Consider the following 25,479-nt stretch of genomic DNA (forward strand, 5'->3'; position numbering starts at 1 on the left):
AACAGGTACCATTTTACCATTGCCCACCTTGCTTTGACTTCACAGACAGTGGATGGGATTTTCTGGTGTTTTAACTTTATTTCAGATGATGATTTATTAAACTCTGCCATTTTTCCTCAATTACTTGCTTTTAATTTCTGTTGTGATGTTAAAGAAACATCTTCCTCTACATAGAAGGATTTAGTTATCTCCAGTCACCAACTCAGTGGTAATCACATTTGTATCTTTTGTCTTCTTCTGGGAAGGATGTGAAACAGTTGTGCTTCCATTATGAAAATATTTAGAGCACTTGTAATATTTATTCCATGGTTGAAAGCCTGTTTAAACTCATTAGTTCAAAAACTTGAGAGATATACTCCAAAACCTCTGCGGACTAGTAGGGAGAAAAATGACTTTCTTTTGCTTTGTGTGTTTTTGGGGCTGGAAGTTTACGATGTTTATGATCAGCTGTGGCAAGTGTACGTATTTCCTCCCTGCCTCTGGATTCCTCTTGACATCTGCAGGGAATGTTGATTATATGCTTTATGCAATGCTCATTACTGTAATGAATGCAAACTTCATCACTGTAAATTAGCACATATACAGCTCATATTTCCAATTCATTTTTCATCAAATCAAGAGCAATACCTCCTCTTTCAAGATGTGGCACAAAATGTTCTCACGAGACTCAGCTGTAGGGAACTTGCAGAGAATACTGATTAGTCCCTAGGTAGTGGTATTTCTCCTATGCTGTGTAGGTAGCCCTTAAACATTTTGAGCTGTCCAGTCCATCTCCTGGAGAAGTTTAAGGCAGATGGGAGGAGGAGAGTAGATTTGGAGCTGAGACTTTTAGGTCCCAGCACCTCTTGACTGTTCAAACAGAAGGTGTGCCAGGTCCATGAATGGAGATGACAGCTTTTTCCTTTTCCTTCCCTTTTATTTGTCCCAGCCTACCTCACAATCTCAGCTGAGCCGTACACCAAGGCTGTGTGTGATGCATGGGCCTTAGTTAGGACTGACACACAATAACCTGATTCCTGATGAAATTTTTAAGAAGATATTTATTGCCTTTTCTTTTTCTTTCAAAAAGGGAAGATGGGTGGAGCACCCTGAAATTTTCGATGAGAGGGTTTAAGAAAGTCTGTTGGGGTGAAAGTGTTCAGCAGCAGAGCTAAGTACTACATTTGAGAGTCTGCTTGGGTGATTTCCAATCTGTGATTCCTGGGAACTGCTTGGCTGAGACAGGTCTGGTTGGGGGCTGGATTAGGTTGAGGTGCCTGGAGCAAAATGTGATGGATGGCATGAGAGGCATGAATTGTTTAGCTGACAGAAGCAGGCTTGGGAATCACTGGGTGCCATTTCCCCCTTAGCTGAGATACCTACGATTTCCTTTAAATATTTCAGGAGTAGAAATGAAAAGTAAATATCCCTTGGGACCACAGGACTGTGTGACTGGCTGTAGATGCTGCAGCTCTGAGGCTGTTGGTTTCCTGCCCCATGGAGTTGCTGCATATTTTGTGAGCCAGCACCAGTGCCACCACACCATGTCCATTACCCACAGTCACTGACAAGTGGGACCTGGCCAGGCAGCCCCTGCCCCTGATCTGCCCCACCATTCCCATCAGGAATATTGGTGGAAGTTCTGTATGGAATGATAGAACCCTCTCCAAAAATGAGGGATCTCTCTTGCCATAACTAGCACCAGCGCTCGTGCCTAGGGATAGCAGTGTTCCCACTTGTTCTGTTGCTTTAATTGACGTGGTTGTGATTCATGTGAGTAGCTCCATATGTTCCAAGTAATAAAACACATATATCTTGTCTTTTTGGTGACTCCTGAGCCAGTGGTAGAGGGGGAGTGAAGATATTAGTCAGACTTGAAAGAAAAATTAATCTAGCTTACAGATACAGAATGAAAACATAAATTTTGTGCATGTATTTCCGACTGTAAAATGACAGAATCTACCAGAATTGCCAAATAACCTTTTTTTTTTTCCCTTTAAGAATCGTCAGCATGATGTAAACTGTATCAATGCCCTGATTTTCAGAACCTCTGAGTCTGTTGTGCTGTTCCCTAATGAGGCTGCAGCCACCCTGGCAGCATGTAGGGGGTTTTGTTTGACCAGCTCTCAGCAGAGTGCTCTGGGCTACATTTCTGTGACTCTATGGCCATTCTAGATGTATTTTTATGTTTTGTTTAGTGTTTCTCTTTTCCCAGAGTTTAGAAAAGTATGGGAGCCTCCACAGAGGCTTTCAGCCCAAGTTAGGTGGCTGTTGCATTTGTTCCTCCTATTTAGCTGTATTCTGGCTTCAGAACTATGCTGTGGTTGGATCCTGATGCCTTTGGTTAAAAACCTGGCCTTATTACTCGTATTTTATATATCTTGCTTTGGTTTTACATGTAGCTGAGTTTTCGTCTCAAAAATTTCTGCTGGTTCATACATAATCTAATGGTGGAAACAACATAGAACAAACACTTTGATGCTCAGGAAAGGTTAATTTTGTGTTTTGATTTTGTTTCTCCTTTTTAGCATTGTTTTTCATCAGTAGCATTGCGCTGTGTTCACATCAGCCAGCTGATGGTGATGATCATCAGCCAGGTGATGCTGAGGTGATCCCTGTAGCACCTCCTCTTCTGGACTCTGGCAATTGCCATTTGTTTGGGGATTTTTTGCCTTCTCCTTTGGGTCTTCTGAGCTTTGCTGGACCAGCCCTTCTGCAGATTTTCTGGTGCTGTGTGGAGCCAGGCCCTCGCTGGTGGTTCCCTGGGGCAGCAGCAGCACTCACAGCCTCCAGGGAGAAATGTCACAGCAATGGTCCCTGTGGGAGCTGGTTTCTCCATGTGCCAGGTGGAAGCCCAGCACCAGCTCAGTGGGGTGTGGCAGCCCACAGATGTGCTCCTGCCTCCCACAGCACAGTAATTCCCACTCAGGGGTCTCCAGCACCCCCTGCTCCATGCCAGCCAGGCTCTCCCTGCAGGGGAAGCACTGGGGATCTGCTCCAGGGTGAGTGCCCTTGTCATAGATCCAGAATATGGACTGGAGCGCAGGTTCCTGCAGCAGCAGCACGTAGACCCACTGGAGTGCCTGTGCAAATGCTGCTTACTCCATTCCTAAAGGAGCTGTAAGTGTAAAGCACAGGTAATTACTCAGCTGAGAAAGAGTAAATTAAGTACTTTCACCATGGGAAGGGATGAGATTAATGGAGACTGTTCTCTTTATACAGTCTCTCTCCAAACATTGATCTTACCCTGTCACTTACTGCAAGAGCAGCAAACAGGGGGAATTTTAATTTCTGTATTGCCTATTTCCTCATCCTAAAAATGCCCTAATCAGGGGAGGGCTGACTAAAACATATTTCAAGTACTTACTGTCAAGTTCTGTTATGATTTTCCCACTTTTTTCTATTTCCCCGTGCTCTGGCAGTAGAGTGCTGTTCCTTAGATAAATGTAACTCAGGTAGCAAGCAGCCTCATTGTCAATGTTATATGATTTGCATTCTGGTTTTGGCAGGCTCAGCAGCAGTTTGGGTCTAGCTGGAACTGTCATGTTTCAGAGTGGAGGTGTTTTTCCACTTAAACTACTTCACGACTGGTGATTTTTTTTTTTTTTTATCGTGGTGGCTTTCAGAGATAAAGATAATTGTTCTCCAGCTGAAGGAAATTGCACCACTTTGTGAGCTGAGATCAGTGGATGTGAGAGTGGCATTTACTGCAGGTAAATCCTGATCAGGCAGGAGCTACTGGGAGCTACTCTTGTGTAACTTCTGAGGATGTAGCTGAGATTTCAACCAACCCATCTGCTGTGTGTTTGCTGATTCTGAAGCTCATGGAGAAAGATGACCTTGAATTTCTGAACTGAGATGATTCTGTGCAAGCTGACCTGCAGTGAGGGTTTGCCAAGCATTCCCTGAGCACACCCACCCTTTGTCCCTCTTACTGCCACCATAAAAAGCACTGCAGGTGGGAGAATGCTTGCATAATCCTTTGAAAACAAACTCCATTTGCAATTACTTTGTATTTTTTGCTGTCAGGTGAAGTGTTGTCTCATTTTCACTTGAATTACCTCAGGCTTAATCCTGTGTTCTCTACTTTATCCCAGTCCTTTCCGTAACAGGAAGAAGTCAGCTTTGAGCCCTCAAAATAGGACCTCTGAGGAATAAAAATAAACCTCAGGAGAGTGGTGTGTGAAGAGAAAAAGCCTCTGGGCCAGCAAGTGTGAATCAGCATGAATTAGAGCCCCAGGTGACAGTGTTCACTGGTTTCTTTGGTAGTTGAAGTTCTGAGGCAGTACGAATGGGAATAAGGCAGGCTTGAGATACTTGCAGAAAGAGGAACACTAAAATACTATAAAATTAAAAAGTGCCTATCTGTTCTGCCAAAAATGGCCTTTGTGCTTTATGAGGCAGCTGGATGCTAGCTTAGGAGGAAAAAACAAAAAATTAAACCATTTCTATTCATGAAAACATCCCATGTATAATATGTGGGAGGCTTATTCCCTCAAGGCTGCTAATGCACAGCCTTCCCTGTACCCCTTCCCTTGTCACTTCAGGCATGAACTTGTGAGCAAAGGGTGCAAGGAAAACCAAAACCTACCCAAGTTACATAGAGGAGTGCACTCAGAGTAATTGTTTTCAGGCTCTGAAATAAACAGTAGCCAAAGTATCCAATCTCCAGGCACCAGACAGCCAGATGTGGCCTGGCTCGCTGTTTCTTAAGCTCTTGCTTTCAAGTGGAGGCAGCATTAGGTCTGCGTCAAGTGCCTTGAGTAGTCGCATGTGAGGAATCGGAGCAGAGATTTGGGGAGGTGATGTACCCCACCAGTCCAGGCATGTAGGCAGCAGCCTAATTCAGAGTGTCCAGACCTGTCCTGCCCAGGAGCATACTTTTGGGGTCAGTGCTGGTGCTTGGGGTTTGTGTCTGGGTGATGTCTCTGGACATGTTGCTGCATGGCTGCTGCTTTCCTGGCTGTGTTTTGGGAACTGCTCTGGGTCAGATCGTGCTGTTGCTTTTCCAGCTGGCTGGGCTTCAGGGCGCCTCTTAGAGCTGCAGGCTCTGGATTGGGAATGTTATTTTTTGCAAGAATTCCCCTGTAGAGCCCAAACCCTCCTCAACACAGTTCTTCCATTCCTCATGTGCATCTTCCTTCTGAAATGGAGATATTAACTACAGGTCATGAGCTCCTGGCTACCAATACTTTTGTGTCAGGCTTTTATGGGGCTATTTTGGTCCTTATCTTAGAGTATTTTAAGCCGTAGTTGTACATTGAACCAGGAGCTCATGATCTTCAGTTAGAGAACATAGTTTAGAGAATCCTTACTTAAAGCTGCAAAGATCTGTACAGTGGTGCAGGCACAAGCATGGTATGCAGAATGCCAAGATTCAGTGCCATACTTTGCTAAAAGCTGCATAGACGGCAGACTTTTAAGAGCCTAAATGAGTTACAGAAATGATCAGGTCTTGCGCTCTTTTCTTTTCAAACCCCAGTACCTGCCAGTCTGGTAAATAGGGATGTGTAAGTAGGTGGCTCTCCATCTTTCTGTGTTACTCATAAAATTAAGGTCACAGCTCCTCACTTCAGTGTGAATCACTGAGGACCATGACAGGCAGGTACAATGTGCAAGGTGGGGCAAACACGTGTTCCTGCAGCTCTTGCTAGCCTTGCCTCCATTAAATATCCTCTGAAGAGCACAGTTCTTTTCCCAGCTCTGGTGTGATGATGAGGTGCAGTCAGACTTCCATCCGCTGATAGTGCCGAGCTGTTTGTGCTGCAGCACCAGGAATTACTCACACAGCTGGCTGGAACAGTTTTGTATAAGGAAATCCATTGAGTTCAATGCTGGCACCAAGGGAACGTGCAGAGGACGTCTGAAAGTGAAACAGGATGAAGCATTCACATCTGCCTGGGTTGTGTTTGGGTGTCCCATCCTCCCTGGGGGAGCACCGTGCTGCTGGCACAACACCAGGGGGCATTGCCTGCGGGGGACACTGCGGGTTTTCCACAGTGCCACTGAACACTGGAGGGTTTTCAGATACCCTTGCCTTCAGGGGGTTTAGTTACTAAGTTAGTTTAATTCTCATATGTTGCAATAATTCAACTGGAGCTGACTTATCCCCAACCTAGGATAGCATAAAAATACCTTTGAAAACCCACCCTGTGTACCTATTCTGTAGAGGTAAAAATCATCATTTATGCAAAGTCAGTTCCATCCATGGTTTGTGACAAGAACATTGAATTTGAGTTCTGAAATTCAAACATGCAGCAGACAAGTATGAAAATAAGATGGGAGTTTTCTTGTACAAATTAATTACCCACTTGAACAGAGGAAACTGTTGGGCTCACCAGGTTTCTCAAGGGGACTCCATTTGCTGGTTATTTATAGTAAGTATTGGAGAGTGTGTATATATATATATATATATATATATTTTGTATGCATGATTGATACTCCTTCAGAAAACAGAATTTAAATGAGACTTCTTTGTAGTAATATGTCTGTTATTCTAATCGATCACCAAGGAATTAAAACCGACTCTGAATATAGCTCCTTATTAGAGAAAGGAAAGTATAAGTAGTAATTCCTGATCCAAATTTTGTGAGACAATAACCTTTTGAACAGTTTCAAATATGTAGGCCAAATAAACGTAGCTTTCTAGCATATGCTTACTCATGAAAGGATTTGTAATTTCATTACCCTGGGCCTCACAGCAAGCAATATCTCTTACCTCTCAGGGATTCTTAGGTAACAAGCCAGCAGTAATTGGAATTTTATAAAGATCCCCTTATGTGTGAGCAGGTTTTATGTTTTCTTGACTATTCCCAGTCTGTCTGTGCTGTTCCTGAGATGACCAATTCCCTTCCAAAGCCACCAGAAAGTCCTAAATCACCATCCCAAAGCACCAGGGGTGTTTACACTAAGCCCAAAGGCTGAGAGAGGGATAGGAGAAAGAAGTCATTGTGCTGTATTTAGGCTGGCAAACCTCCTCCGTGCATTTGCTCCTTCCCTGCCTTTGCCAGAGCTCAGGGAGCTGCAGAGACCCCTGGAGCCACCTGCCTTTCTCCAGCAGTACCTGTGGATGTCTGGGACCCACCAGGCACCCTGCAGGTTTGTAAGCAGCAGCATTCCAGAGTCACTGTGCCTGCAGTAGGCCACTGCCTGCTGGAATTGCTGGTTTTCCTCCCTCACGGGAAGCTCTGATGGTGCTAGAGTGGCTGATGAGGGGCTGGCAGTGGCTTGGGTGGGTGCAGTGGGGTGGGACAGAGAGGCTGCTGCTCTCTGTGGGGTGTGGGGGGCTCGTGCTGGGGCTGCCCTGCCTCCCCCTGTACAGCCTGGCCCCACTGCTGCAGTTCTGGCTGCAGCTTCTCCAGCCCTTCCTACACCAAAAATGGAGCCATTCAGACAAACATCCAGAGCAGTAATTCTTTCTCCCTTGTTGTCTGAGTGCTGGTTGCTTTTGTGCTGCTGTTGTGAACCACAGGGAGGCCAGCTGGATTCAGAAGGGCTTAGAGTTGTTTGACCATAGTTTTGAACTACCAACTACTAAAATAAATGTCTATGGCTTCAGTAGCTCTGGGTTTAAAACCTTTTAACGGTATAAGTAGTTGCCTGAAAGGGGAGGATTTGCATCAGTAACTTTTAAAAGGTGTTATAAAAGCTGATGCTCTTGTGAGCTGTTCCTGCGTGTAAACTATACATCTTAAAAATAATGAAAATCATCAAATGAGAACTCGTAGCCTTAATGCTGCCATGCATAGGGCAAGTGACTGCTTGCAGCTGCAGTGACCTGTACTGCCCTAGGAATAGGTGTGCATTCAGTCCTGAACACCCTTCCACCAAGGTTATTTGAATTGGGTACATGAGAATGGCTCAGGGGTAAGAAAGGTGAATGCTTTATTTTGTATGAGGTCACTATGTAGAAATGTTACTTCTAGAAGAAAAATGTGCATCTTCTCTCCTGTGTTGCCATCTGTGTTGCACCTTTACCTTCCCTGCTTTTTTTGGCTGCTGTGGGACCTCAGTGCAGATTTTCCCCCTCCTTGTTTGCTGTGGCCTCCTGTCCTTCCCAAGGCCCTTGAGGAGCCAACTTGTGTGGCTTTGCAATTCAGGAAATGTTCTCTTTCAGGTGAGTCAGGGCTCTGGGGGTGCTGATGGCTGCAGGTTGGAGGTGGTTTTGAGGGGGCTGCTGCCCAGCGTGGGGACTTGGTGGCCCAGTGTCCCTGCAGCCTTGTGTTGGCCACCAGACATTGGGGACCAGTACAGGAGCTCTTCTGGGAGAGCTGCAGGAAAGAAATGGAGGAAGACATGTTTCCAGTGGTGTAAGAGAAGTCAGCAGGTTACCAAAATCCAAATCAACTGGAAAAGCAAGTGTGCGCTCAGTACAGGATCATCAGTGAGTGCTGTTGAAAAGGGACAGAGTACCAGATGGGAAAAACGAAATTTTCCGTAGGTGTCTTACAGAGTCCAGAAAATTTGAAGCCAATTTTGTGCAATATATTCTGTTCTTGGGATGGCACTGAGATGCTTTTTGTGTAATAAACCCAATAGCACTGCGTGAGGGCTCCAGTCTGGCATTGATCTGAAATAGCACTCACCTCCTCCTTATCTTCTCTGTGAGCAGCAGCATCAGCTGTGTTTGGAGCAGGGGAGCTGGAGTTTGACTGGAGCTGGTTCATATGCAGGGAGAGAACTGAGAAGAGGATGAAGGAGCTCTTGGAACAAGAACATCTGGCTGTACCTCAGTTTCCTTCTCTTCTCACCTCTCACTGTTTTAAGTTCCTTGCAGTCTTGAGTCTCCAAAACCATTCCATGTGCTACTTACTGGAATCATTTTCTGAGCACAAGTTAAAGGGATTAATATTAGAGGGTTACACATCTTGTATGAAGTGAATCATCTAAAGTGCTTCTTGTATTCATGTTCTGATGGAGGCATCCTGCAGGGACTTAGGAACCAATTATATTTTGTCAGTGGTCTGTAGCATAAAATTTTTTTATACTTGATACCCAACCTCCTGCGTGCCCATGGCACGTGGAATAGACATTCCAGACACACAAACCTTGCTTCAGTGGGGAGCAAAATTTCCTGAAAAGCAAACACTGAAAGGCAAAGCACATCCTGTGCTCCGGCCAGCTGAGCGGGGAGAGCAGAACCTCGTGTGCTGGGGACAGGCCCTGTGTCTGCAGGGGACTTGTGTTCAAACTTGTCTAATCTGTCACTCAAAAAGTGAAGTTCATGACTATGGAATGAAAGTTTATGAAAACGTACCTTTGTAATGAAAATGGAGCTTATATAATAGTAATTTCTTACGGCTCTTTCCATAGCATTAAAGAGTTCTTTTGTGTTGAACAAGCAGAATGAGAAACTTTGAGTGAGTTTAATGGTGTTTAAGGAGTCTTTTTTCTTTCATTTTTCAAATAATGATTGTGAGAAATCACTAGATAAGAGTATGAAGTCAATGCACTGTGTGCTTGGTGGCATGGAAAGCCTTACACCCACCCCTAATCTCTGCCAAGGTCTGTCATGGTTTGACTATCAAGCCAAGTTGATGGCTCTAAAGCTCCACTACACCCAACTGTAATTCTGCAGCTATGTCTATAAAACATCTTGTTTATGGCCTATAAGCAGCTGAAGATTAATGCAGTTCTCCCTCTTATCCAAGAACCCTTCCTCTGCGATGTTCATTAATTTTCCTGGTATTGGAATTGCCTTGCATGGAATTATTAGTAGTTTTCATTTCCAGATTCAAACCTACGGTGTTCTAGCCAAATGATTTTGTAAGAGATTCACTCTGAGGAACTGTTTTCATTAAAGATAACATACACTTAAGTAATGTCTCATGTAATGATTAAATTTGTACTTTTCCTGGTTCTGGATCAAAGTTGATAACTATTATCTGAATTCATGGCATTGAAGTTAAAAGAAAAGTGTAGTGACCATCAGTGATGGCTGGGTTTTATATTAGAAGGTTCCATAAATGTTTTATTTCAGTCAGTTTGGATTGACTGTGGTGGTTTTGCTGGTGGAAGATAAATAGGGAGACCTTCCAAAATCTTTTGCTGTGGTGTCAGAAGTTTTGCATGATCCATTAAAGTGATGAATGTGCTTTGCATGTGTTATTGAAGTACAGACTTTTGCCTTGCTTAGCCTGTGGCCCTAGGAAAGTTTCTAGTAGTGTCTGTGCTCTGTTTCCTTTGTCCTTGGTCCCGAGGGACAAGAGGAACAGGTTTGTGCTGTGGCCAAGAACACATTGTGGGACAGGCAGGGATTCTCACTGCCTTGGTACCGGGTGAAGCTAACCAATTTAGATTAAAAAAAAGAATTATGCTGCTGGATCTCTTATTCTTGAGAAATGTAACCAGCCAGTTAAAATGAACAGGAGCTTTTGGAGTCAGCCAGTTACATTTGCTTTTCAGTGTGAATAATCTGGTATGTGGAAAAATTGTGGCATGTGGCAGAGAGGCCAGTTCAGGCTGAGTGTTGGTACACTCCTGTAGGGAGGACTCCTGTAGGGAGGGCTGAGCCTCCTTTGGCCTTTAGTCCTGAGTCCCCATCCTCACTTTGGACTGTGCAGAGTGCCAGTGCATCATCAGCGCTGCTGTTTGTCTGCACTCCTTAAACCTCGGGATCTGACCTTTATTAGGTAATATTGAAGTCTTTTGGTATGGCAAACAGATTTACACAGCTTTGAAATCTGACCCTGCTATTTCAGAGAGAGTGCTTGCTGTTATTCAGCTTTCAAATGGAGTCAATAATGTTCCTTGAAAAAAGACTTTGAAGGTCAGACCTTGTCTTGTCGATGCCATGTTAACCCCATTAGTTTCCGTAAAGTATACACTCATTTTAGCTGTAGTGCTCCTCTGATATTACTTTAAAATGATGAAGGGCATCTATTAAGCATTAGAAATTCTAAAAATAAAATGCTGTCATTAAGAAAGAACTCCTTACATCTCACATGGACATATAGCAGTTGTTCTCGCTTCACAAGGCTTCCTTTGCAGTCACAAAAGACTTTTACTTGTTTGTTACATTTTTTGGGTCAGACCCAAATTCCTCTCCCAAAACTTACAGTTAATCTATAGTAAACGAATACCTCATAAACTATATGATCATTATGTAAATACATTATTACAGCCATTTGTCTCTTTTGTTTGTAAATTCCCCAAACTGTATGTCTGGATAACTGATGTTTATGGCCAGGCAGTTGATAGTACTGAGCCCCTGGCACAACACAGTGCTGAGCGTCACATATGAGCTGCTCTTCCCATGACAGGCAGGAAAGGACTTGATGCCTACTGATCCTGCATCACCAAACACATTCCTTTAGGAATGAAGAGCTGGTGTTGATTGATTAATATGCTTCCCCCACCCTTGCCAGTATCACAGAACTGAGACCCTCAGGGCTGTGTTTCAGATGTGGCACAGACAGCTTCAGACTCCCACAGAAAGTTAATCACGCACTTGAACATACATATCTGGAGTAGGGTGAGTTTTGTACCATATGGTCAGTTTTAAACCCAAAGTAATTGCTCAGTTTTCTAAGTATTTCACATGAGAATTGTGCTTGTGTGCTGCATTCATACTAGGTCAGCATGCTGCTTGTCTTGGAGCAGATTTTGGCTTACTTTGGTATAATCCTGGTAGTAGTGAAGAAATCTTCACAGCAGTTTCCTATTTCATATTTTTTAAGGGCAAGATACATATATATATATATATACACACACGCGCACACACACACATACATATTATATATCTCGGGATTAAAGAATCAGTCCTTAAAGATCATCAAGTCCAAGTTCCCTCTCTCTCTGCAAGATTCAGGAAAGAGTCCATTTCCTGGAGGGCCAAAGGACCATGCTGCTGACGTGGTGATTGATTCTGTTCCCAGAGAGGAACCAGGGAGGTTTTCTAACCCCCTCTCGTTTGTTTTGACTGGCTGTTTGCTGCCACCTTGCTGAGATTTTCCTTTTGCTGCTTGAATCCACTCCAGACTTCAGAACCTGAAAGCTGCCAAAGCTCAAGACAAGTAAGAGGGAACAAGTGTTGGTGCAGTGCAAAAGAAGGCAGCTTAGCAATGGGTGTTGAGGAGGGATGGTTTTGCTGTAGTAGCCCACGGCACTTGCAGTGTGTGGGTATGTGTTGCCTTAACTGTGCCTTCTCCCAAGGATGAAAAGCATGATGATTATCTGCTTTCATAACCTGTCCCCTGTCTGCTGCTCCATCACTTCTAGTGGTACAGTGCAGGTTTGTTTGCCCCTGCCTCTCATGAGGCTGAGAAGGTAAAGTTTAACCTTTATTAATCCAGCATCTTGGTCTAATTAAGAGAAGGTGCTCCGGGTGGGCTCCTGTAGAGCAGCTCAGGGGCCTGGCTGTGTGTGCAGCTGGTGGAGACTAAGGAGAAAGCTGTAACCTCAGACATGGATGTGCAGGCTGACCTCTGGTACAGGATTTAAGGTTGGTGTTCAGTACAGACATTACTCACAGCATGCAGGATGAATGTGTAAATGCAGCCAGTGCTGATGATCAGAATGTGTGTGACTGTTGGGTATGAAATGCCTTAAAAAAGGTGTAAAGGAACTTCCAGCTGTGTGCTGGGGAGCTGTGTGGTGAGACTGGAAAATGCCTTTCTCTTGTTTGCCCTCTTCTCTTTATTCCCTGGTAATAAGACTTGGTTGTTAGCTTCCAAACTGCTGAGCAACTTTTAACTACTTGTGTGGACTAAAAAACCCACCTTCATCAGATGCTATCAGAATTAGTCTGTCAAGCAGGGTAGAGTTCAGTTATACAGCAGTGATAGCTGTTGCCACAGTTTATGTAATTGAAAATAAAATCTTTGTAAGCAGGAGTTTAGAAGTGGCAGAATTGCTCCACAAGTTTGTGTGGTGCTGTGGGAATGTTGGCTGGCTCCATGTAAATACTTGGCATATATACAGATGGAAATTTCTACATGTCCCTTTAAAGTGTGGTGCTGCAGAGCCCTAGGGCTTTGGTCACTGGAGGTCAAGCCACACTTCGAGGTGCCCCGGAGAAACAGGGAGCCTTTGCTTGGGGAACTGAGCTGAGCCCCGGGGCTGAGAAAATCCTCAAAGTAGTGTGAAGTAGGGCCTGGTTTGCAAAGCAAACACAGCACAGCAAATGCATTTGTGACTGTAGCTTGATAACAAGGACATGTAAACAGGCTGCACCTGGCTTCCTGCTTACCTGCAACACTTGCCTGCGTTTTTCTTCCATAACTGCCAGTTATGCAAATTGATTAATTTGACAAATTTCTGCTTTTCTGTAGCAAGTCATGTTCAGAACAAGAAAGGGCGTTAATCCAGTATGAGGTTAAAGTTGCTTGTCAAGTGTTGTGCTTGTAAAGAAGATTAATAAACTCTTTTCAGCATGGAAATGTATGCCTTGGACATCACCTACAAAATGAAAGGAGTGCCAAATTCTACATGATGTTTCAAATAATCTGATATTTGAGGTTATTTGTAAGGTTCCGTTCCCTGGAGTCATGTTGCTGTCCAAAGTCATCACCTTTCATTTAAAAGGTGGGGTTTTTTTTTTAAATAATAGGAGTCTCACAGTTTTCCTCGATGAGAAAAACTATATCTCAAGTGTTTAAAACCAAACCAAACCCACCTGCCCTGTAAGGAGAGAGCAAATTAAAAGCTATTCATTAGATTTTAGTGTTCAGATGAGATGTTAGAAAGAAATTTGATACTCAGAGGGTGAGGAGGCCCTGGCACAGGGTGCCCAGAGAAGCTGTGGCTGCCCCTGGATCCCTGGAAGTGTCCAAGGCCAGGTTGGATGGGGCTTGGAGCAATCTGGGATAGTGGAAGGTGTCCCTGCCATGGCAGGGGGTGGAATGAGATAAGCCTTAAGGTCCCTTCCAACCTTACCCATTTTGGGATTTTGTGATTCAGGTTTCTGCTCCTCAGCTGTTGCAGTCCTTCCCCTCAGGCAGGGTGGGGAGGTGGCCCAGAGCCTGGGAGCACCATTCCCACCAGTTCTCCTTGGGTGCACCTGGAACACATGAGCAGAAGGTCACTGCAACAAGGAAGAACCAAAGAGAAACCAGACAGCTTGAGGGGATGAGAGCCAAATCAAGGCATTTCTCTTGCTGAGACCCACAGAAATCACTACAGAGGGAAAAGGAAGCCTTGCTGGAATTTTCCACAGGAGGAGAGAGATGAGTGGACAGGTATGTCCTGCTCTGTCAAAAGCGATGAGCTTTTAGAGGAGTGTGTGATGGGGTGGGCTTGGTTTTTTTTGTCAGTTTTACTTTCGGCCTGGAGGTGGCTAAATAGGAATGGTTTAAAATAGTCCCAGAGTTGCCATAGATACTTGTCTAAATTGAAAATAGAGGTCTGGCCCAAGCTTGGAGTGTGTCCACCAAAGTCAGCCTTGGAGCTGGGTGCTAGAAGCCCAGTGGGCTAGAGGAGCCCCGCAAAGATGGGGTGCCACAGGGATTCAGCCTAGGATGTGCAAATGCGGATGTGTTAGACATCAACAGGCAGCTCCAGCAAGGCTTTGCTTGGGCCTGGAGACTTGGAAGGGAAAAATCATTCATGCTTCAAACACTTTCCTCCTTTTTTTGCCCCAGGAGGTCTGTAGAGCTGGAAAAAATGCCATGGAATGCTGCTTTCCTGGCACTGGGTTTGGTTTTTATTTGTGAAATGTTACTGTGCAAGGAACCAGCAGCAAATTTAAAGTAGTTCAGCTGGATAAAAGCACCCTATTAAGGTAAATTTGGTTTATTTGTCCCAGGAATGTGTAGCAAATGTGTGTCTAATTACAGATAAGGCAACTGAGCCTTTCATCTTCTTTTAGTAAAAAAACCCCAAAAAAACTCTGCAAATAATGTGGAAAACGTTTTGGTGAAATGAATGAAGGTATTTTCAAGGATTTGGTTATCACAAATGAGAGCCCACTTGAGGGAACTGGGAATGTTTCTCCCTATCCTCCGGCTTTGTGGGTGGCTTTGATGTTTTGGGACAATTGCAACTGACTCTGGAAATGCCTCACTTGGAGATAACAATCTGTCATTCTGCCTTTGGAGATGTCCGGTGTCATCTGTCAGGTTTGGGATGGGGAGGGCAGATCCGCAGTGCTCCCGTGAGGACAATGGAGATGCAGGAGTCTGACTGAAAAGTGCATAGTTAGCAATATGCCATGTTTCCTCTCCAATTTCTTGCTCTGTAGGTGGTAGAGAATTAGTGCTTAATTACTTGAAGGCTGTGGACAGCAACCAGCCTCCTTAAACTGTTTACAATTCTGGATAAGGCTGGGTCTGGATATTCTTTGAGGTTCAGTCCTTCTCAAAATCTATGGAAGATTTTATAGTGCTTGTTTATCTTTTATACCATACAGTGGGATAAATGTTTGTTCCCAAAGAGCTTTTATCTATTATAAAACCCAAAACCCTATTCATCCACATATACATCCCATTATATATGAAAAATCCCATTCATGCAATTCAGCTTCCCAGCCTGTGAAAAGGCCCAATCAAGAGGCTTGTGCAACTGGGGGAGTTCAGACTGAGCAGAAAATCAGATCCAAAGTGGAGCTGGAGTTCTAGACTCACTTGGATACAAGGAATTATATCTAGCAAATATCACTTGAATAAAACATTATTTTCCCATTATAAAACATAATGTTTCTCTGATAATGGTTCCTGTTTTGAGTAATCCTCATTTCCTGCATCTTTTTGGTGACTCATCACAGCAGAGTTCTCATCCATTCTGCTTTGCAGATGCTCTCAAGCTGTGTATTCCCCATCTAACTCAGCTCCAGTATATCAGCATCTCCTCCCGTTGCTGTTGAGCTGTGGGAATGTTTGCCTGTAGAGGACTTCAGCCTCCTTCTGCCTAAAAATGACTGGTGCTCCTGGCTGCCCTTTTAAATTTAGCTCGATTTTAAAGAAAGTTTTTGGTTAAAAATTCACATTTCATATTTTAAGATTGTCTCAAGTCTTGAATCTGGAACTGAGAAGCCCAGATTGCAGAAATGTGTGCCTCTCTGTATATCTGTGATGGGAACAAATCCTTCTTCCTTTCAGATTTTCAGTGAGTGGCTGCCTGTATAAAACATTCCCATTGTGATGAGTGCCTTCTACAGCTTTAATTAAACTTCAAGGGGTTAGGAGTGATGAGGTGCAAGGGTCTAAATGGAGACTGTGCCTCAGCTGTAACCTTTGTAACAAGGACTGAGCTTCTGCTACTGAGGTTTATAGGTAGGTGTAATGTTTTAAGAAGGCTAATGGTGGGTGGTGAATTAAGCTACAGAGCCACAGGATTCAAAGAAATGCTTGTTGGATCTATGGCTTAGAGACCTGCAATGCTCTGAGGTGCCGTAAGCCTCACTGCAGAACGTTCCCTCAGAGCTGGGGTAGAGCTGTGGGCAGGGCAGAGTGACATTTGTGTTGCCAGGGGGAGATATTTGTCAGCTCTGGGGGTACGGCAGAAACTTTCCTGACTCTCTTTGCAATTTGGGCTCAAGGAGTGGAGGGTGCAGGTGCTACCAGGGTGTAATTCCCTTTAGAATTACCTGGCTGTAAATAGGCTTTTAAGACGACTTACCTCTGCTTTTCATTTAAGGCTACAATGAATTGTTGACCCTGAAGAAACACTAAAATTTTTGGCCAGGAGCCCTGTGGGTGCTGGGATGTATGCAAGGAGGCCTCTTGCACAGTTGAGCTTTTCCTTCTCCTCTCAGTATTCCCTCTCGTTTGCCGCTCTGTGTTAGGTTAGGTTTGGGCTGAAGGTTCATTCTCCAACTCCTGGGTAATGTTGAGCCATGCAGGGGAGCTTTGTTTTCCTTTTTGGAGTCAACCTCATCCTCCTGTGAACCTGATGTTTAATAAAGGCTGCATTGCAGTGAATACAAAATTGGTTCTGCTTGTCTGGGGCTGTCATTTTTCCAGCTGTGCCCATGGAATTAGCACTGCCATTGCTCTCCTTGGAGCTGCCCTCTTGTCACTTGTACCACAAGATGTACATGGGACTCATGATGGCAGATCCTCTTTACTTTTAATTGACTTCTTCCCTTCGTATTTCTGGCAGTTATTTAAGCTTCTTAGGTCATATTTGGGTAAAGGTTTTCTTTCCGTACTGAAAACAGTTTCTAGTATTAAAAGTTGCACATGGATGAGAGTTTTCACTGAATGAGTGATGACGGAGAGGGGAGTTTTGGGACAGTGCCACGCTTCATATAGTTCTTTAGATAGATCTGTCATGAGGTGGTTACCTCAGCTGTCAGTCTGTTAGGATTACATAACATTTTAAAATTATCTCCTTTCCTATGGCCAAAAAATGATTCAGTCCTCTTGCATATTGTATTACCTCGAGCTCTTGGTATTTATTACATATGCAATCAAGCAAAAAAGAGTCTGAGGCTTGCAAATATTTATTTAGTAGCATTTAATAGCTCTCTGTTTGCTAGTAATTTGCTTCATCAGAATAAGGAATTTATTTTTGAATTGTCTTTTAATGAGCAGATAAGCAGGTTTCTCTATCACTCTAAAACTGTGGGTTGTCACTTCAGGGCTTTGTTTTTACAAACGGAAGTTGTTATCTCTTGGATAGCTATCAGCCTGCTGTGGTAGTTTCCATTGGTTTTAATGGAGCTTGAGTTTAAATACCCCTGCTAAAAGAAGGATAAGAAGCTTTCTCTTTAGAGATATTTCTTTTACTGTGTATTTGGTACTTGATGTAATTTGTGCAGCCTGAAGGAACCACTAAATGATTTTCAGTTCTATGAATAGTGACTTTTTATTTGGGTAGATTGTGATAGGACAAGGGGGAATGGTTTTAAAGTAAAAGAGAGCAGGTTTAGATTAGATATTAGGAAGAAATTCTTCCCTGTGAGGGTGGTGAGGCCCTGGCACAGGTTGCCCAGAGAAGCTGTGGCTGCCCCTGGATCCCTGGAAGTGCCAAGACCAGGTTGGATAGGGCTTGGAGCATCCTGGGACAGTGGGAGGTGTCCCTGGGCATGACAGGGGTGGAACAGGATGGTCTTGAAGGTTCTTTCCAACCCAGCCCATTCCGGGATTCTGTGATATGTTATTTTTTGTCATTGTTTTTGCCATTTTCAGGAACAGTAATGTAGACTGTTCAAAATTGAAGAATATCTTTACTTTTGAAGGAATTATATTTGTTGTAATGGCTTTTAAATTTGGCCTCACTGGTCTTGTACTTGGAACTCGAGCAGCAGATCTGGGTCTGAGAAAGCCTTTGCCCAGCAGAGCTCCAGTGCTGTAGGTCTTGCAGTGTCACCAGTGACACATCACCATGCTGTGATCAAAAAAACCCTTTGAAGGTGTCTTGAGAGAAATATGAAATAAGTAAATACGGTGCTGCTTGGCTAAGGGATGCAGAAGTTTTGTGGCTGCACCACATCTGTAAGGAGGGGTTTAGGCAGGGTTGGTTCCACTGGTGTGTAAGGGTGACTCTGCCCTGGGTTTTTATGAGCTGAGAGAGGTTTGGTACAAAATCCCACCACTGTGAGGAGAGAAGGGGATGGCTCATGACATTGCAATACCTGGTTTTGGAAGGGTCAAGGCAGACAGAGGTGTTTTCATGTGATAAGGATTTATATGACTGAAGCAGAGGATGAGCAACATGGTGTGTCTGTGTGGGAAATAAAAGTGGTTTCATTAAGTGATGAACTAGATGGGATTTGACTTAGTGCTGCTGAAACTTTGCATATGTGCAGCTGATGTTCTCTGAAAAGAAGGAAGGGAACTGAGCAGAATTTCAAGAGGTGAATTTGGCACCTGGGCTCTCAGTCCCTCTCCAAGCAGAACCTCAGTGCTGGATATTACAGGTTCTACAGCAGATCAGAGAGTATCTCCTCCATTCTGGAGGAAACAACCTCAAGTTGCGCCAGGGGAGGTTTAGGTTTGATCTTAGGAAAAATTTCTTCATGGAAAGAGTTGTCATGCATTGGAATAGGCTGCCCAGGGCAGTGGTGGAGTCACCGTCCGTGAAAGTGTTCCAAAACACATGTGGATATGGCACTTGGGGAATGGTTTAGTGGTGAACAGGGTGGTGCTGGGTTGATGGCTGGACTTTTCCAGTCTTAGTGATTCTATGATTCCTTTGTCAGAGCCTGGAAGCTGCTCTGTGGAATGGGAGTTCAAAGCCAGGCAAAGCTGGTTTTCGTCCTCCAGGCTGTGAATTGAAAACAGTGTATGAAACTGGAGGTTGTTGTAGAGACAGTGTGTAGTTCTGTGGGGCATTTCTCTTTTACATGAGATGTGGAAGGGAAAAAGCCAAAAGGCTGATCCAGTGGGGTCCCCCAACAGCTTTTATGGTTTGGGTTTTTGTGGTGGAATTTTTTGTTTGTTTTTGTTTTGTTTTGGTTGGTTGGTTGGTTTTTTGGTTTTTTATATTTTTTCTTTTTCTAATCAGAAATTTAAAATGACAAGTCCCTGCTGCAAAGCCTGTAGATGACATGTAGGTTGAGGGAGCAGGGAGGCCTGCACAGGGCTGTGTGAATTGCCTGCACTTTAGCATGCTCAAATGAAAGGTCACTCACCCAGGCTCTTCCGCCAGGAAGGAAAAGGAAAAGCTAATTCTCTCTTCTTCCAGTCTGGGAAAGCCAACAGCATTTCATCACACAGGGCTTAAAGCTGCCATGAGGCTGATGGAACAGAGAAGGGGGTGATGGAAGGTGTACTTGGCACCCCTAATTCAGCTGTCATTGCAATTTTAAGGCTGCTTGTCTTGGTTTGAAAGATTCCCCAGCCTCCAACACTGCTCTTGCTACAAACAATTAATGTATACAAAGTTACTTACCTCTGGGTCCTGGGTTATGATAAACAGCATCAATCCCTACAGGTAAAAAGCCCATTTCTGTCATTTGCAGTTTGTGAAGTCCTGTGGAAAATAGGAGAAGAAAATGAATACTGGGTTAAGGAGATAGAAGTGGGCAAGTAATTGCAGCTTCTTCTCTGTTTTACAAACACAGGCATATTTGGCAGGGTAAATTCTTAGATATTTTTTAAGAGACACATTCATTTTTGGTGAATGTCCATTTTAAAGGAACTCTTAAGAAACGTAGTAGTACATCTAGTTCTTATTTTTTGTTGGCTTCTTGACATTAGTTTTTTTTTGACCCGTTTCCCTCAGTTTACTCCATTAATAATTTATTTACAACTGGATGCCTTGGGAATGTCATTCAAAAGCCATGTGCTATGAGACAAGGCAGATTTTCATTTTTCACACTGTCAGATAAAGCTGTAGAAAGCAGATCAAACTGGACACATAGCTGTGTGTTGTTTTCCTCCTCTGCTGAAATCAACTTGTAGCTGTGTGGAGGTAAATCCTACCCAGGAGTGCCCATGCCTGTGAGCTGGAGCTGGCTGAGCCAGGTGTCAGGGAGAGGTGAGAGTGCTGATGCACTTGGGTGAATCAGGCACACAGTCTGCACGAGCTCCTCCTTGGTGTCAGCGGCTGGGATGGCTGGAGAAGGAGAACTGCAGCCTGGAGAGGCTGATCTGCTGTCTGCCTCCCAGCTGAAGGAGGAGTGTGGCTGCTGCAGAGCCCTGGAGTGCCCCGCAGCCCTGGCCAGGCTGAGCCCTGCCCCTGGGACAGCACTGGGGGTCCTGGCGCACAGGAACCATTCCATGCTGGAGGGTCATCCCAGGACCTGGGTGTGTCTGTCCATGCAGCTCCAGGGAATTTGCTGGCACCTCCTGAGCAGAACCATGCCTGCAGCCTCCCCTCCCTTTGGCTTGGCAGCCAATGGACTTGGCACGGGCAGAGGGTTTTGGCACACGAGGGTTGGCAGCCGTCGCTCCAGAGAGTGACGTGGAGCAGGAACTCCATGGAGATGTTTTGCCTTGCTGGCTGCAGGAGCCTGTCCCTCCCTGCTGCTGTCAGGAGCCCAGGGGACATCAGCTCCACCACATTTTTGTCTTTTGCCATCATCCGTACACCCTAGATTCCTCAAATCCTGCCAGTTACAAAGAGAAAATGAATGTGGTTTCAGGGTAGTGGTTGGTGTTGATGATCTTAAAGGTCTCATCCAACCTAAATGATTCTATGATTCTGTAAAACATGAAAAATTATATAATCTTTTTCTTATATGGGAGAAGAAAGATTGGAAGGGGGGATTTGTATTGCATCAGCTCTGGTAAGTGAAGATTATCACTGTTAAGAGATAAAATAGTTTAAAATATAAAAATACTGCATGTTGGCTTGAGTCCTACTTAAAAAAAAAAAAAAGGCATTCTGTAAAGATGATGTGTGACAAATGTGTACCCATTTGTTTATCTGAGGTGAAAAAGGAGGGAAAAAGTTGTGTGAGATCTGTCTGACATGAAGATGACCTGAGCTGTGCTGTACATATCTTTGGAGTTTGGTATGATACCTCTTGCTAGCAGCCAAAACAGTTCTTAAGGCATTGAGGAGATTTTCAAGATATACATAAAGAGAGATTATTGTGAGCTACACTGCTGGGGTTTAAATTATGGCCATGTTGAAGGGAAAGCATCCTCAGCTTGAAGCCATTCTAATTGGTGTCAAGTCAGTCTGTCCTCAGAATTTAAAGTCATAAAATTGTTGCTAAAAAAATGGATGCATTGCAGTGGGGGGAGGAATTGGGACATGCTGGGCATTTGTGGAGGTGTGACTGGAGTTACACCTAAAATCAGCAATTTAAAAAATTATTCTTGATTATAGCTTTGTAACATGTCAGATCCCTTGCATTCCTCCAGCAGGGCTGGTGTTGGATGGCTCTGGCTACACCTAAGTTCAGTTTGTAACTTGTTTCAGTGCACCAAACTGGACTGTGAGAATGCTACATCAAGAGTTAAAAATGTCGAGTCTTTTTTAGCAAATATCACTGGATGTCAAACAAACATATCAAATTTAGTTGACTTTTTAAACATATTAAGTGTTTTGGAGCTGTTCCATGAAAGTCTTACCTGTCCATGGTGTTTCTGTTTGAGTTGGATCTACACAATGCTGGCAGAGAACTGGGCAATTTGGGCTTTTGGGTGATTTTGTCTGAAGCCAATTGCTGACTCCTGGGAAGCAATGTAACTTTGTGTTTAAATGCCAGTGTATTTTCCTCATTTGCAGGTGGTTTTTATGTACCAGCTCTACTGTACGGAGGTTTGCAAAAAATAAACCCCTTTTTTATCACCAATTCTCAGTGACAACTGATGTCATTAAACCTGTTTGTGTCATTGATGTAAATTGACCTAAGCCTTGGAAAGCTGGAAGTGGCTAAGCAGTTTTCCCACTCCTAGGTAAATAAACAACTATAACATGGGAATGTTTGTAGAGATAATAGGATGTGGAAAGCAGAATTGTATTTAAGAGGCTTCTTTTCACTCCGTAAATATTACTTCCTAAGGAAATAACTTTGCTCCATGAAACAAATGCATGGAGTTGTGCTAATCATGACTTTAACAGATGATGGTGAGGAAAAGTAATTAGCCTTCAATCAGAAATGGTTATGCTACGCCAGGCGGTGACGCTTTATTCTGCACACACTGTAAATGTAAGTAATTTTAATATTGTTGGGAATTCATGAAGCTCTTAACTCAGGTTTCCATGTTCTCTTGGGTTTCTGAAATATTATTCATTGGGTTGTAGTGCCAGTCAGTTCGTATACTGACACTGGAAATTAAAAGTCATCAAGAAGTCAATGAGCCGCTGCACAGGAATGAAATCTGTTCCAATTGTATGGTTTCAATGCAAGTGTCATGTTACTTTGATTTCATCCCTTGGCTCCAGGTGGCTGCACACAGCAATTGTGCAGTGGGGTGGTGCAGCACAGACACAGCACAGGCTGGTGCTGCCAACAGGATAATAGATCTGCCCTCCAACAGGAAAATGGATCTGCTCCTCAGCCCACAGTACCTGGGGAACATGAGCTCAGGGTTAATGGCACTTGGGAGGGCACTTGGAACACAATGAGCATGAAATCAGAACAGCCAGAGGTCCTGGCTGAAATCAGAACCTCTGCCGAGCCAGCGAGTGAGTGTGCACAGAGGTTTAGGGCTGATAAAGGCCTGGGGGAACATGCAGACTGGATGAGAAATGTAGCATCAGCAGTGGTGGCCTTGCTGGATGGTTGTTTTGTGTCCTGCCTTGGAGGGAAATGGATTGGTTTGGGTTTTCTTGTTGGCAATTTTCCAAAGAGATGCAGGAAAAGAGATAGCATTTGGGAAAAAAGGGTCAAGAAAAATAGGAATAGTGTGTGCAGGTAGGAAAGGGAGAAGACTAAGGGACTTTTGAGAGGAAAAGCAGCAGTGAAATGGAGGAAACTTTGAGGGTAAGAGCTCCAGGACTCCAGCTGGACACAGATGACATTGCCTGGTGTTGTAAAGGTCTGTGGCTGCTGTGGTTACTCCTGTCTGTCCCGTCAGCTAGGTCACTGCTATTTTATCACTGTGGGGCTGTGCCCATGGCCCCTGGTCATGGCTGTGTGACAGCGCTGCCTCTGCCCCTGCAATCCGCCTCAGACAAGAAGATTGAACAGAGAGGTCCTAACCTGGAACATGTGGATGGCACTTTTCTGTTATTGAAAAACTGAATATTCATATTTTTTATGAAAGCTTTTGTAACAAATTGCCTAGAAAGCTTGTGATCCCAAGAGGGTTTATACTGTCTTTTGCCAGATAGCCGATCTTTCATTATAATGTGGTTGCAGTGCATTTTACTTGCATTTATAAACAAACAACTCCTCCCTAAAAGTAGCCTTGCCAATACACTCTGTTGGTGGTCCTAACCCTTGCTGAAGGGAGTGCAGCTCAGAGCGGGTCTTGTCCCAGCAGCTTTGGAGCTGCCCCTGGCATGGCAACTTCAATCTTTAGCTGTGCAGCTGTTAGAGAAAAGCCTTCTCCCATGACCTTGTGCTGAACATCAGAGCCACAGGGACAGTTAGACCTCAGAAAACTTTATCTCATCTCTGGGAAAGACTGGAAAATCCTTCAAATCAAAATACATCTTAGATACTTGCAGCTTGGGCTGATTGGGTCAGTGGCCTTCCAGAACATGAATGTGTTGGAAATGCTGACAATTTGTTTCAAATTTTTATAAGGACTTACCTATCTGATGTGAGAAGGGTTTCAGGCTTTCATTTTGTTTTGCAGACACTGCAAAGGTGATACGCTGTTATCATCATATATACCCCATCTTCCCTCCACCCCTCTTCTTTCTCATCGCAGATTTACAGAGTGGCCAAGAAGTTGAATTGCGACCTGTATTTCCAATTCTGTAGTAGAGGGGAGCAATCCCTCACCTCTCCCCTGAGTGGCCCTTGTCCCATGTGAAAGCTGATGTCTTGCAGTGTCTGGGAAACAGCTAACAGTTAACAAAGAGTGTTTGCTGGCTGGGAGAAGCTGCAAGTTCAAAGCTGACCCTCTCCCCTGATTAGGAAAGATGCATTCCTTGCGGGGATAGGGATCTGGCTGGTGCCCAGCCACTGCCCAGAACATGCTGTACCATTCCATGGTGTCCCACACGTTGCTGCCTGTCCTTCCCACTGAGGTCTCAGCCAGTTCAGGGGTGAGGGGGCAGTGGAGGGTGGAACGTGGTGTGGCAGCTCATAGATGTCATGGAAAAGCCCATGATTCCAGAGCTTGTGTCTGCATCACAGCAGGTTTCACCTCTGAAGTTGTAAAGTGTTTGAGTTTTAGTGCTGTAAGAGAGGATTTCCCTTCTCATGAGTTGGATATTGGGATGAGGGTTGGTGGGTTTAAATGTGACCTGGAGCCTGACTGAGGTAAGGAGGTCCTTCCCACAGGAACTTGCTTCCTTTCCTGCCTCCAAGGTCCTGCTTGGGATGTGCAGGATGTGCTGCTTGGTTTGTCAGAGGCCTGTCTCAAGATGAGAAGATTTTTTGGAAGTTAATAGGAAGAAATTGCATCTGATGAGGAAAATGAGGGGATGCCAGTGGCACTTTACTGAGATCGGTGGGTTTGCTTGTCAGTGCTCCCTAGTGTTGTATCTTGCTTTTGAAAATCCGTTTCACATCCACTTGAGGTTGCAGACACAGCTGAGAAGGGTGTGACTGCTGAACCCAAATAAAAACAAAATAGATCTCGGCAGCAAGAAGTGAAAATTTTAAAATTGCAGGAGAGACCAAATACTGTGCAGTGTCCTCCTTCTATGGAGTAGTTTTTATAAAAGACCTATTTTTGTCCCGATTTACCTTTATGTACGTAAATAACAAAATAAATTAGATTAAATCAGCTACAGAACTAAAAACTTACATTTTTACAGAATGATGACAGTGTTTATGACATATTTCTCCTCTGGCCTGGATGTAAAGAGGGGGTAAGTTTATCTTTCATGCATCTTTTTAATGCTCTCAGACCTTATTTAAAGAATGTGTTTTTCATGGGGTGGCTGACACAAGAATGAAAAAGCACGGAAAAAGTAAAATCTGCCTAGTGATTTAGGTCTCTCTGTAGGATATAAATGTATTACTTTGATAAAACATTTCCACGTCCCTGGAAGTGTTTAAGGCCAGGTAGGCACTGAGCAGCCTGGTCTGGTGAAAGGTGT

The 25,479-nt window shown here is 44.1% G+C and overlaps 1 protein-coding gene across 5 annotated transcripts in view; it reads left to right on the plus strand.

Annotated features, from left to right (window-relative positions):
- FBLN2 (fibulin 2) overlaps nucleotides 1-25,479 on the plus strand; it is a 100,992-nt gene that overhangs the window by 28,682 nt on the left and 46,831 nt on the right. The gene's annotated exons all lie outside the window — the stretch shown is intronic.

Source organism: Lichenostomus cassidix, chromosome 12, assembly GCF_008360975.1.
Source record: "Lichenostomus cassidix isolate B80296 chromosome 12, HeHo_3.0, whole genome shotgun sequence".
Lineage (NCBI taxonomy): Eukaryota > Metazoa > Chordata > Aves > Passeriformes > Meliphagidae > Lichenostomus > Lichenostomus cassidix.